Genomic DNA, 15,322 nt, shown 5'->3' with positions numbered 1-15,322 from the left:
CGATTCCTCTGGAGGGGACCAAGTAATTAGCCAAAATATAGCTAAACTTTGTTTTTTTAGGAAAAATGTCAAAATAAGTGATGTAGAAGAACACGTCTGTTTTTCCCCTGCAAATGGTTTCAACAAAGAGCTTGTGGTGCTATAATCACCATCTTTCCAGCCTGTAGGAACAGTCAGGCTTTTCTCAGAGAACCAACATTTTCTACACAGTTTTGCATTTTACTGGGACATATAGACTATTTTTCCTAATTTTTGTTCTTTCAACCTTCTTCCAGTTAGTGGTAGAAATGGGAACCAATAATAAATCCCAGAAAGCTATACATTTCTGAAAAGTAGACAAATTCTAAATTTAGCAAGAGGTCATTTGTTTTGATCCTTCGAGTTTTTGCTGTAGAAAGTAACAGTTGAAATGAAACAGTTTTGAAATTAAGTGGAAAAAAACGGCAATTTGAGCCTATGTTTTCACCTTTAATTTCTTCTGTGTATGGCAGATTGTTTAAAGCAATATACTGCTACGTCCACTGGCCCACTCTGTTTGCGGGAATATATAGGACTTGTAGGTTCACCAAGAACCTGAGTTACCCAGAGCCAATAAGTGAGCTGCAACTTCAAATGGATTTTCATTGTGTACCGGGTATGGATCAATTCATTTGCTAAAATACAAAGACTGAAAAATAGGTATCAAGGAAACCTATGTATTTCCGAAATGGGAACAACATATAGAGTTTAGAAGCAGTGGTTATTTGCACTTCTCCGAATTTGTGGGTCCCCCATACTAGCATGTGAATCAAAGGGCGTTTTTCAAAATGACCTTTTTTACACACTGTCTTACATTTGGAAGGCGGAAATGCATAGAAAGTCAATTGGTAATAACACTTTTCCTACTATTCTCTGTTTCCATAAGTCTTCCGATGAAAATGGTACCTTATTTGTGTGGGTAGGCCTAGTGACAGCGGCAGGAAACCGCCCAAAAGGCAACATGGATACATCACATTTTTCCACTGAAAACTGGCCATTTTTTTTGCAATGGGCCTAATTGTGGATTTTGGACTCTAGTTTGTCTGGCACCTGGGGAAACCTTACAAACCTGTGTATTTTTTAAAACTAGACATCAAGGGGAATTAAGGATAGAGTGACTTATATGGATCTCAGCAGGTTCTGTTAACCAGAATCCCTTGCAAACCTCAAACTTTGTAAAAAAAACAACACATTTCCTCACATTTCTATGATGGATAGTTCTGGAATCAGCAGGGAGCCACAAACTTCCATCTATCCAGCATTCACTGAAGTCTCTTGATAAAAATGGTACCTCACTTGTGTGGGTAGGCAAACTGCCTGCAACAGTCAAAGAAGTACTGTGGTGACTTATTATTGATTACAAAAAGACCTGGTTTTTGCAAGGGAGTCACCTGCCTTTTTGATCCCAGGCTCAACGGGCATCTATGTGAATATACCAACCCAGACATTTTTGAAAACCAGACACCCAGTGGAGTCCAGGAAGGTTTGGCTTGCAGGGATCCCCCAACGTTTTCTTATCCAGAATCCCCTGCGAACTTCAAATTTTGTTAAAAATAATACACAATTTCCTCACATTTCTGTGCGGGAAAGTTGTGGAATCACCAGACTGACACAAATCTCCTACAACCCAGCATATCCCCAGGTCTCCCAATAAAAATGGTACCTATCTTGTATGGGTGAGACAAGTGCCGGAGATAAGGAAGGGCCAAAACGTGTTGTGGAGAAATCACAATGATCTATTAGAAAACAACCTGGTTTTGCAAGGGGGGCACCTGCATTTCTGGTCTCAGGGTCGGCGGCCATCTATGGAAACCTACCAAACCCAGACATTTCTAAAAACTACACACCCCGGGGAGTCCAAGGATGTGTGGCTTTAAAATAACAAATAATCCCTGGTGCCTAGAGTGCTTTCTGTCTCCCTCTCTGGGGGGAGTTCTGGGGTAATAATCCCCAACTGGACCTGGCATCCTTGGCATGGTTTTCCCCTAGTTTTTTACCTTCAGACCTCCTGTTTATTCTGACTAAAGTGCTAACCAGTGCTAAAGTGCTTGTGCATAGCCCATAAAACATGGTAACATTGGCTTATACCCCATTGGCATCTTTAACTTACTTTAACCAGTGCACAGGGCCTGAAAATCAAATACTACTAGTGGGCCTGCAGCACTGTGTCAGGTTTTAGAGTCGGTTGCGCCTTTATTGTTTGTTTTAGACTGGTGGCATGAGGTGTGGACTACATATCCCAGAATGCTTTTACTGGCAGGGGATCGGCTTGGTATTTATAAGTCAATGACACACGTCGAGCGGCGTCCGTAATTCTTGTTGGATTTGGACGTGAGACTGTGCTGACGCACTGGTCTAATTTCATCACAGATAGCCTTGTTTCTTTGGAGATTGAATTGCCTTATGCAGTCTTCGTTTCGTCCGAGATCCTCCGCTGCTGTCTTGGCTTCTGGATTTTCTAGGGGCATTCCCTCGCGGTAGATGGCTGTCTGTCTGCGGTCTTCGAATGAGGATTCTGTGTCCAAGGTCTTTTACTCTTTGGCGTGGAGGGTATGTCTTCCGGCTATCACTTTCGTCATTGCTACTCTGGCTAGAGTGGCAGTTATTCGTCATTCCTGGATTGGGGTTAAAGAATCTACGGAGCCCCAGAACAAAAGGTACATTTATTCCGCTCCAGTGTTTTGTTTTTTTGTCACATTTTATTTTGACTTTGTTTTTGGAGTAATTCCGTTCTCTCGGTAACCATGGAGGCTATCATTCTGACTTTGAAAGGATCAAAGGCTAGGGAAATGACAAGTTAATTTCTGGTGATCTGCCTTGCAATTTCAGTGCACTGTTTTGTTCTCCTCTTCTCTGATAGTGTGGAAGTTCTTTCTCTTGCATCTGTTATCGTTTATTGGGTCAAGGAATCAAGTAACTTTCTTAACTGGATATTTTGTGCACTGTCCAAGGATTGGAACCTGCCCTTTCTTGTGTTTTGTTTTCCTTCTTCTTCATATCATTTCTGGGAATGAAAGAAGAGGGTATGTATGAGTGTCGTTGGCATAGATAATTAATAGGAGTCTGTGGGGATGGATTAGTAATGTGGTTGTGCTTTGTTGTTATAGGTGTATACCCTTCCAGTGAGAGAGAGGTATCAGTTCTGGTTCAAGACAAAGAAACAGAGGCAAAGTTAACCTGGTTAAAAGTACAGATCACATTAGTGAGACTCTCTGAGAGTAGCCCTTGTTTAGGGAATTTTATTAATATTGTGTTCTCTCTTTACAGGTATCCCATTCCCAGATGTTCCTTCCCTAATTCCCTTTCCCTTGCTTGATCGCCTCACCACTCTGTATGTTTACCATCAGAGTTGGGGATGTCAAGAGGTGGACCTCTTTCGTGCATCGCCCGGATTCTGAGGAGCTCCCATCACTGTTCCAGTGAACCTTACACACTGATTGTGCCACCCACTTAAGTAGCAATCTATTCTTGTCTCAGGCCTGCCATTGAGGAGCCTGTGTGTGAAGTGTGAAGCTGCTATTTCAACCTGGCAAAGTTAACATTTTGCCAGGCCCAAACCTTTATTTTTAATACATATAAGTCACCTCTAGTGTAGGCCCTGGACAGCCCAGAAGGCAGGGCGCAATGTATTCAACAAGTAGGACATGTGATTTTAAGTTTTCTTCTGGTAGTTAAAAACTCTTAAATTAATTTTTCTCAACTGCCAGGCCTACCACTCCCATAGGATAACACTGGAGTTACCTTATTACATTTTATAAGTGTAATTTCCAAATAGAAATAGGTAACCAATTCATGTTTGGTGTCTCTAGAATGACAATATAAAATCCTAACTCATGGTGAAGTCAGTTTTAAAATTGCAATTCTGAAAATGCTACTGTTAGATAGGTAGCATTTTCTTGCCTTAGTAATTTGGTGCCTTCAGCCTGTCTCTGGGTCACATGAAGGGTGAAGCTGACATTTGGGCTTTGAGTATTCCTCGTAGACAACTACACTGTAGCTTAGGCGTGACTTGATGGACCACCACTGGCAGGGTATAGATGCAGGAGCTGGGGCCAAGCCCACTTACATTGAATAGGCTGTGTCCTCTCTCCATACAAAGGGCTACATACCCCCTGTATTTAGTCTGGAGCCAGGACAAGGAAGCAGGGCATCTGTGCACCTCAAAGCCATGTTTATAGAAGCTTCTCCCCACTTCAAAGGAACAAATTCATATAAATACAGTACCTCAGACACTAGTAAGTACACTTATGCACCTGTGAACACTCTGCCAGGAAGAACGACTGCTGTGCTGCTGAAATTAATGCCATTCTACTGGAAAGCTGCTCTGAAGGACTTTTGCCCTGCTGTGCTGACCTGCTGCTCTCTTTCCTGTTTGAGAAGGACTGGACCTCCTTTAGTGGAACCCAGGAGCACAAAGTGACTCCAAAGGCTTCTTGGCTGGCGTACCGACTTAAGCCTCAGGGACAGAAGGCTCCAAACAACCACGATTCTTAGCATCTAGATTCTGGCATCTTTTAGTCTACCCTGCAAAGTGGTGCCACCTCTGTCCTGGACCCATGGAAGTGTGTCTAAGTTTCTCTGTCAGACTCTGTGAACCCCGTGGAACCATTGCATCTCCTCTGCTGTGCGACACAGCTCTGAGCAGAACCGATGCATTGCTGCTGTTGTGTGGATGAACCCATTGTAAATGCCCAAATCACCTCCGCAGCCACTTCAGAACCGCCAGTGCGTGATGCATCATTGGCGCAGGCCCTTGCTGATGGCATCCTTTGACAACAGACTCCGCATAGGAGCTTCGCAGCTCCTTGAACTGAGTATGGCTTTTACTGCATGATTCATCCTCGACACAGGATTTCATAGTGCAAGCCCTCGTTGAAGGGATCCTCGACCATGATGCAGGACCTCACATTGTAGCCCTGTCGCTCCACCAAAACTAAGGCATCACTTTGGTTACATGTTTAATCTTTTACAAGGACCATCACAACACACTGCAAACCAGGATTTGAGGTATATTGTTTTTGGGCTTGCTTTACCAAAATATTTAAAATTGCATATCTCGGGTTCTACTAATTGCCTTTTTGTCCTTTCGATTGTGTTTTTCCTATTAAACACTATTCTATTTTCTAATCTGGTGTGGGTTTCACTTTGTGTTGTGTTTTTCACTTTATGACTGTTTGAAGTGTTGTACAAATACTTCACACATTGCCTTTAAGATAACCCTGACTGTTCTGTACCAAGCAACCAGAGGGGTGACCACAGGTTAATATACTGTTGCCATGTGAATCACCCTGACAAGGATAGGGGTTGCTGCTTGACTAGGGCTTACGCCCCAGCCAATCAACAACCCAATTTCTTACAAAGACAATGTCTCTGCAAGAAATAAAGCTTCACTAGGCCCCCTTGAAAAATGCATGCTACACCATGGAATTCCACTTAGATAATGGTTTCAAGTTCCAAAAATGTGCCAGAGTCCGGACACAGATAAAGCAATGGTGGCAAGGGGACCCCAGATTCAAGAGGACTTTTATGGCTATGATTTTTATATTTTTCCATGGTGTGTGATTTTGACAACAAAACCCAAAGATTCAGCAGTACCCTAAATCTGATATATCTAGCCTTGTTGCTGAATCCCGGCATTATTTGATGAATCTATGCATGCGAGAGAAAAAGTCTGAGTACTCTCCTAATGACTGCCTACCAAGTCTATGTTTGAAAGAGTTATAATGCCTTCAATGAATCCTTTTTCTCACTATGGGACAGGGAGTCAATGAATGCCTTACTCTCCTATTCCTGTCTCTATCTAGCACCAGGAAAATCACAATGTCAGGATAAGTGTGTGGTTTGAGATAGAAATCCGGACTTATATTAGGGTCCTCAGGTCCAGAAAAGCAATTCAAATTACTAACATTGTCTAGTTTTTATCTCTGTCCAGTCACCATGTCTTGGTGGGTACTGACCTACATAAGCTCCACCACACTACTAATTGGGCCAAGTTGATACTAAGTCATTCTGATCTTTTTATCAAGCAAACAAGTTTTCCCCAGTGTCTGGTTCTCAGTGTCTTTTTCATTACTGTGTATTTAGGCCCCTGTACATGGTCCATGGCATAGTCTGTGTGTCTTTTGGGACCATTTACCAGTTTTCCTCAGACACGACTTAATGGAACTCTCACAAGAATCTAAAGAAATACTCAAAGGAGCTAAATCCTTTCTCTTCCATGGCTCTTCCCAGTAGACACTTTGGGCTAGATTTAGAAATATTTTTCCCGGGGCTTGGCTTGCGCACCGCAGGAAATGGCGGACCCGATGTGAGCTCCGCTGCGTCGCGGAACTCCGACATCATTTTTGAGCCTCGTATGCCTCCTTTTTCTACGGCGGGTGATGATTTCTTGCCAGTGAAGATGCGGTGAGCTTGGATACCGCTTTCAAGTTGCCCTATACGCAGTATTTCCTCCTCTTCGAGCCGGCGGTTATTCTCGCCTCACAGAGACGCGAGCGGCCGCCATTTTGGGCCGCTGAGCTCGCGCCTGTTTTTATATGCTGGGATGTTACTGCTGCTCACCTCTTCAACGATGTAAGTTTTTCCGCTCACTTCTATCACTCCTCATGTTTTGAGAGTTCATCATAAGGCACAACAGCAAGGGCTTTATCTATGCCGCCTCATTTTATACTCTTCTACTACCTTCATGATGACAGTTGTTATAACAGCCCTCATACTTCACTGAATGGATGAGTGAGTAATGTCTTTTTGGTGGTCATGACTTGTGCGTAAGCAGACCTGAAAGCAACGATATGCTCTACATTGTATCTTAGGGCTCTGTCCTCCTTTTTGAGGCCTATACTCACAGCTTTCAAGTGCCAGGAGTTTGCCTCAACATCTTTCAGCAGGCGTTAATTCTTTCTTCACAGAAACGTATGTGGCTGCCATTTTAGGTCAAGGCGCCCACGTTTTTTCCGCACTGAGCTGTATTCATATAGTATTTTTGCTTACTGGTGCCATTTTCATATCCTGTTCACTTATTGGAAGGCCTGCTTCTACGATTTGAATATCTTTGAACTTTCTCTGGCACTTGGTGGCTCCACCTTACCCTTGCTACAATTTTTTGGTGATTACTTCTGCTAAGCACAATGTCTACTGACCCCCACTTTACCAAATCTTCCACTTCTGGTACAAAACCTAAGCGGCATAAAAACGACCCGCCTTCTCCTATCCACTCTTCTCAAAATCCTGTTTTGGACTCTATCCTGGATGAAGTCCGTGGTCTTCAACCCTTCATGTCAGCTACTAATGAAAAACTGAAACAGATTGAGGAAAGATGGATCATCATGGAAAGTAAGGTTTTTGATCTGGAGCAGCGTGTTAGTGATTTACAGGATGCCTTTACAAAAATTCCGCTCCTTGAACAGGAAATTCATCAACTTAAGCTTCATACTGAGGACCTTGAAAATCATAATCGCAGAAATAACTTTACGCCTTTATGGTCTTCCGGAAAATATTGAAGGGTCTGACATGGTATCCTTTCTTCAGAAATTTCTTCCAGAGCTCCTTTATCTAACACCTTTAACAGGTCCTCGTAACATTCAAAGAGCACACCGCTTAGGTCGATTAAATCCTGCCGCTAATAAACCACATGGAATTATTATGCTCTTTCTTGAATTTACTGAGCTGATGCATATTTTGAAAGCTGTCAGACTTAAAAGGCATCTTATTTGGTCAGATCATACTCTCTTCATATCGCAAGATATTTCCAATGCAACCAAGGCTCGTCGCAAAGAATTTCTTGCTTTACGCCCACAAATGAGACGTCTCAACATCCAGTATGGAATCCTTCATCCATGTCTTTGCAAAATTACGCATGAGGGTCGATCATGTTCATTTGATGATCCGGAAAAACTTAAACTCTATCTTCATAGTCTCCCATCACATGGAATGGATACTAATCCTTAACTTCTTCTTTTTTTTTCTGGATTGTTATATTGTATTCAGTTAATTGGTTTACTTAATGTCTTGCTGATGGTTTATAATATTGATATTCATGAGGCTCTTTTTCTCTTTACTCCTCTATATCTATTAGTGTGGTCCGTGTCCTCTGGCGTCACTATGCTCCTGTTTTTAGACTTTTCTTCGCTCTTTACAGATCCGGATGTTATTCCTTGATCTGTTTACATGTCTCTATTTTTCTCTTTTACTTCTTTTTCCTTTTCCTTTTGTTTCTCTCTTCTTTCTCTTGTACTCATTCTTCCTCATTTTTAATCTTGTTTTTCTGTACCTGTTTTATTTTTAATATTAGGTCTTTCTTTTTACATATTGAACAATGTCTTTCCTTCTTTTTTCTTGTCGATTCCGCAGTCCTGTGTTCCTATTCCCTCATGTTCACCTGCATCCAGAGTTATGGTTAATGTGATTTCGTGGAATGTTCGTGGTCTTGGTCATCCTGTCAAGCGTCAAAAGGTATTGTCTCATCTAGCTAAACTTAATACCCAGGTTGCTTTTTTACAGGAAACCCACTGTAATGACAAGGAATCACTTAAACTTAAACGCCATTGGGTTAATCAAGTAGTTTTTTCTCCTGCTACTGATCGTCATGGTGGTGTCGCTATATTGTTTCATAAATCTATTAATGCACAGATTATATTGTCAGATTGTGACCCTGATGGTCGATGGGTATTGGCAGAGGTTATCATAAATAAAAGACAAATAACTTTTTTCAATATTTATGGACCTGTTAAACCAGATTCTGAATTCTGGCAATCTATAAAGCTGAAACTATTGTCAATCTCCAATTCTAATATTGTGGTTGGTGGTGATTGTAATAATTGGTTAGACCCGTTTACTGATAGGCAATCCAAATGCAAGTTCAAACCTGACAAATCCCACAAATCCTTTCAATCAGCCATCTCCTCTCGTCCACTATTTGATACATGGAAAAGGTGTAACCCAGATACCTCAGAATTTACCTTCTTTTCACCTGTACACTATACCAGATCTCGTATTGATTATATTTTAGTTTCCAAATCACTGCTACCGTGTCTCCAGTCTTCTGACATTGGGTCGATCTTTATATCTGACCATGCTCCTGTCTCCACCCTTATTGACCTATCTCTCACCACATGTAAACAAGGCAGATGGCGTTTTAATAATTACCTTTTATCAGACCGTACCTTTATTCTAGAAGCGACCTCTTTTATTAAGGAATTCTTTACTTTTAATAATTCTTTAGACACCTCCTTACACAACAATTGGGACGCTTTTAAAGCATCCTTTAGAGCCTTCACTATTGCCTATTCCTCAAAGAAGAAAAAGTTACTGCATACTAAATATAAAGAAACCCTAACCCTTCTGAAAACGTTAGAACATAATTATTACTCTTCTAAATCTCCCTCATCACTACAAGAATTAATCAAAGCTAAATCCACCCTGAATAAAATAGTCACTGAGGATGCCTGTAACATCCTCCTTAAGATTAAATCGAAATATCATGGAGGCCAAACCAAAGCAAATTATCTAAAAATTAAATCAGAATGTAAAGTTATTGGCCCCATTCATTCAGAATCAAACAATACACTCCTTTTATCTGATTCTGATATTATTTCCACATTTCAATCATACTACAATCTCTTATATACAGAAACTACCAAGCCCGCTGAAGAAGACTTTATTTCTTTTTTCCGATATCCCCAAGCCCAAAACGTCCCAAGATAATTTCAAACCCCTTGAAGAAGACATCTCTCTACAAGAATTAACTGATGCTCTCAAATCTTTGAAAAAAGTGAAAACTCCTGGCCCTGATGGATTTTCAGTTGAATTATTTTCTGCTTTCTCCTCAATTTTTGCTCCCAAATTGTTAGAACTTTTCAATTCGTTTATATCCAATTCCCAAGCCTGTGGTTCTTTTTGGAAGCTCTTATTATTGTAATCCCCAAACCAGATGAAGACCCCTCCCATTGCAAAAAATTTCGTCCTATATCATTAATTAATTATGATTGTAAAATTTTTGCAAAAATTTTAGCTTCTCGTTTAGAGAAAATTATCCCTGTTCTCATTAACCCAGACCAAGTTGGCTTTGTTAAAGGTCGTTTGGCTTCTGATAATGCCAGAATATTTTCCAATATTCTTGCTCTTAGTAAACAATATCCATCCCCACTAGCTGCTCTATCCTTGGATGCAGAAAAAGCCTTTGACCGTGTTAACTGGGAGTTCTTGATTCACACATTACATTGGTTCGGTTTTGGTCCGAAGTTTATTTCATATGTTAAATTGTTATATACCAATCCTAAAGCATGTATTTTTGTTAATGGTCTTTTTTCCCCTTATTTCTCCCTTCAAAGAGGTACGTGTCAGGGTTGCCCCCTTTCACCATTGCTTTTCTTGTTATGCTTAGAGCCATTTCTGGAACGTATTAGAAGTAACCCTCTTATTACTGGTTTTAGTCTCAAGACCCAACAAATTAAATTGTCTGCATATGCTGATGATGTTCTTATTTATATGTCCAATCCTGTATCTTCCTTACCCCCCTTTTTGCAGGAAATCTCATCATTCGCTAAGGTTTCAGGCTACAAATTAAACTTCTCTAAAACTGAGATTTTACCCTTCAATCCTTCATGTTATAGGTATATGTTTGAATTGTCTAACTTCACATGGTGTCCCCAAAAAATTAAATATCTTGACATATGGTTCTCCCCCAACATTCGTGACACATTATCCCATAATTTTTCTGCCTTAAAACTTAAAATTATTAATTTGTTAAACCTTTGGTCTCCTTTGTTCCTCTCGTGGTGGGGCAGACTTGATACAATTAAAATGATGATTGTCCGCCAGATTCTGTTCATATTGTCTATGTTACCATTTAAAATTCCTAAATATTATTTTTCTCAGATTAATTCGTTATGCACTAAATTTCTCTGGAATAACAAACATGCACGTATTGCTTTGTCTAAATTGATTCGTCCTAAAAATGAGGGGGGGGGGGGTAAGATTTCCTGATTTTAATTTATACCATAATGCCTTTCTGATTCGTCAATTTTATGCTTTGTCTAAAGATTATCAGGATTTACCTAAACCTTCATGGGTTAATGTTGAATGCTCACTGTTAAATGATTTTTCAATACGAGATGTTGTTCACATGACTAATTGTACTTTTATTTCCAAATACCCTATTTTGAAACATTCTCAATTTTTGTTACATTCACTTTTCTTTAAGAATTTGGATAATTATCAATCTTTTCTAGCGTCATCACTTTGGTTTAATAAATACATTAAGTTTCATCACAAATCATTTTACTACAAACAATGGAAAGAAAAGGGTCTTTTTTATGTACACCAAATGATTGTCAATAATGTGATTCTTTCTTTCCATCAGTTGCAAGAGTCTTTTCAATTACCTGATTCCTGTATTCAGCAGCATGATACTTTAGCTTCAATACTACAGGGGTGTGTACAGAAATTCCTCTCTCTACCAACTCCTACTTCCTTTCTTCCTGATACTTCACTATATCAAGTTTCTACTGATACTATTCCTAGTGCCTCTTTTATCTATAAATCTTTATCTACCCCTGTTGGCACCCAGAATAAATCTATGGTTGAACTCGAGTGGGAACAGGACTTCTCTTTGACACTGTCACTATCGCAATGGGATAAGTTTTGGCAGAAACGATTCAAGACTTTCAAAGCTGCTAATCTCACACAGTCCCTATACTTTATTTATAATAGAGTTGTCATTACTCCACTTATGTTACATAAGTTTAACCACTCTGTCAAATCATCTTGTTGGTCTTGTCTTAATGCTGAAGGTTCTTTATTACATTTATTGTTCTATTGTCCTAAGGTTTATGCTTTTTGGGATGCTATATGGTCAAAATGTACACTGATTTTTTCTTACAAAATACAATTTAATATTCATAATGTATTTTTAGGCACTATGTCGCCTGATTTTTCTCAAGTTACTCCCACATCACCTTTATTTGATTTATTTCTTGCTGTGGCTTTTAAAGTTATACTGACCTGCTGGAAAGACAATTCTAAATTATCCTTTTTACATTGGTGGAACTATATATGTGATGAACATAGAATTGCCTCTATTCCTCAATCTTCCATCCACCTACAAATTAAATCTGACTCACTATGGCTACCCTTTACGACTTTTCTGTCAACATCATTATAATCTCTTTCTACCCTTAATATTTAGTTCTCCTTCTCTTCTTTTCTTTCTTTTCTTACTCTTTTCCTTTCTTCTTCTCGCTTCCTCTCTTTTTCCTTTCTCTTTTCTCTTTCCTCTAAAAAACAATTAACTTCCTCTTTAAGTATTATATTCATTCTAACATTTACACAGGCTCTTTGTATACCACTGTAGTATAATAGTTTTATCTATTTTTCCTTAGGTATGCTTTCTGTTTTAATTGTCTCCATTTTAGGCACATTAATATAAATGTTTACATATTCTGTAACCTTTTCTGTATAATTCACCTATTGTGCAGTTACTATTTATATACGCTTGTATGCTTATATTTTGATTGTTATCGACTAAGTTTATATTTGTAATTCTGTGTTTTTCTTATCTCCAATAAAAAATATTTAACTAAAAAAAAGAAAAAAAAAAAAGACAAAAAAAAGAAATATTTTTCCCTGGGTTTGCATCACATAAGATGCAAACCAGCACAAAATGTTTTTAGTAATTTACTTTCCAGTGCAAAACTTGTTTTTTGCTGGAAAGCAGTGTGAAAGTAACACAAACCAGCTCTAAACGCTGCTTAGTGTTACCCTTTTGATGCAAAGCGTTATCTGCTAACAATAGCAGACAGGGATTTGCGGCAAAATTAATGTCACTTGAAAGCAGGCATTAAAAGTAGGAATGCTTTCATTTCTTCTTTCTTCTCGAGTTTGCATGTGTGCTGCACTGTACAGCACACATAAAAAGTGGGAAAAGTTTTAAAAGTTGACTAAGCATAGTATTTTGTACTGGAAGAGAACCCTTTCAGTACAAAACTCTATGCTAGACATACACACACACCGTTGCACTATGGGGCAGCAAAATTCTGCGCCAGCGCTAGGGAGAGGGGAGTGCCATATCACTGTAGATGTGGCGCTCTCCTGCTCCCTACCTGTCATGCAATGCAATGCAGCATTATTTGCTGCTGAGCTGCGTGACATTTTTATAAATCTGGGCCTAAGCATGATATCAAGATATCCTACTTCTGAGAGTTTTGTACAGACACAATGCCTATCAATTTTAGTGACCAGCGAAGCAACCAGCAGCGCCCAGAGCTGGGAGCGGACCAGTGAATCAACCAGCAGTGCCGAGAGCCAGGATTGAGGAGAGTGATTTTGTTGGAGCCATCGCACCCGCCCCCCCTAAATGAACCTAAAGGGACTGCCTGAACTCCTGCCCCGCCTGGCTTCGAAGGGATTCTAAGGGCTTCCTGAGGAGTGGAAGGCCATATTGAGTAGTCAAAAGTGGAGAGCAGTTTCTGGCCGGAGGTGAGTGTGAGGTGAGCGTGGGCATGGCGTTAGTACTGTTACCCTAGGATTGAGCCTGAGGGGTGCTGAGGTGGCTAGACTAGGTCCCTGTGCAGCCTGTATAACTCTGCAAGCTTCCCTGCCTTCTGAACCCCCACAAGCCCCTCCTCTTCACACGGCCCCCCACAAGGCCCTCATTATACTTATCATACTCACAACATAGTCAGGCCACCCAGCCTGAGCCTGTGACAGCAGCCTGCAATAAAGATGGCCTAAGGAAGGGACCATTAGCCCCAGTAACACCTGGGAAATAAATAATCAAATAAATGGTTCAGTTCTGCAGGAGGATCCACTTGAGATAGACACCCCCTGGCTTATCCAGTTTTACAGGCAGTGGGGGCAATTGCATCAACCTTGTCTAAAATGGTTGACACAATGCATAGTGAATCATTCAGCTGTACTGAACAAATAACTCTGTGCTGAGCAAATAACTCTGTTGAATGATATAAAACAATGAGCTCCAAACAGTTTGTAATCTTCAGGTAAACCTCCTACAAAATCGAAAATGCCTGGAAAAAGGTAGAATTTTACCTTTCGAACTTATTTGACTGGATGATATAGTCAGTCTATTACAATTGTTAGCAGAACAACTACAAAAACGTGATGTTTCAAGACTCGATTTATCCAAATTACAACCAGAGTCAATTGCAGAAGTCAAGCAATGTATTGGTGATGTGATGAATAACGGGGTTCAATATCAATCCAATAATTGAAAAGTTTCTAACTTTAATGATCTACTGGTTACCAATGATCATCAAATGGAGAACGATGATACACCTGAGTCTGAGTCACTAACCACCAATCCAGATTGTAGGGAAGTTTCAACTATCAATCCAGCATCTCCAAGTAAGGAGTTTGGATCATACATTAGTACACATCGCCTAAAAAAATAAGGAAATTAAAAAACAATCCTTGTGAATTCTATTGACACTCGGGCACCTCATATGTACAATAAATCTAAATTAACTTTGTTTCCAATATTTAACCACAGAGAAAAGGGTGTGGCAAAGAAGGAACTGGCATCTAATTTAGCTGGCTAGCCTGGAAACAACACATTTGATAATGGTGGTGGGATTGGTGGGTCTACTGGAACTGAAACTGAGAAATCAGTAATTGCTACACCCACTGTTAGCAGTAATGAGGTTGCTGGAAACATAGAATGCCTGGACATGCCACCTCAGATCATCCTAATCATGAGGAACATTGGGATAATGTATCCATAAAAAGTTCCAAGACTATTGTGGATAATTTTCCATCTTTAACAAACATCCTATCTGATGTAGTTCTAATACATGTACGAACACTAATCAGTCAGCTTCGAGCTCTCAGTGCTAGCCTCAACATATTCATATAGTGACATGGAAGGTAGGAATTCTGCACATAAGGATTATTGATACATTCAAAATCAGTTAAACAGAAGTCGTTATTGATAATCTGAAGACATTTTTCAAGTCCATGTAATCTTGTTTGCTTTTGAAAATGGTTCTTTATTGAAAAGACGAATAAATCAAGCAGATACAATCCAATATTCACAATTCATTAGCCGACGCGTTTCATCCCAAAAGGGACTTCTTCAAGGCTCTAAAGTGAGTTCAGGGTGTATATTAACATTCAAAGTTTGTGTGTCAACAATTAGGTCTTGTGACAAAAAGGTAACATTTCTGTATGGTCACCAAGGTAAAGGCACAGTAGCCGATAACGATCGTCTTGGCGTTTGCTTCAGACTACCGAAGTCTTAACAAGTAATTGTTCATCACTGCTGTGTATTTAGAGTATTACACCATCCTCCACT

This window comes from Triturus cristatus, chromosome 12 (genome assembly GCF_964204655.1).
Source record: "Triturus cristatus chromosome 12, aTriCri1.1, whole genome shotgun sequence".
Lineage (NCBI taxonomy): Eukaryota > Metazoa > Chordata > Amphibia > Caudata > Salamandridae > Triturus > Triturus cristatus.
The sequence above is the reverse complement of the archived record's forward strand: the minus strand, read 5'-3'. Positions refer to the sequence as shown.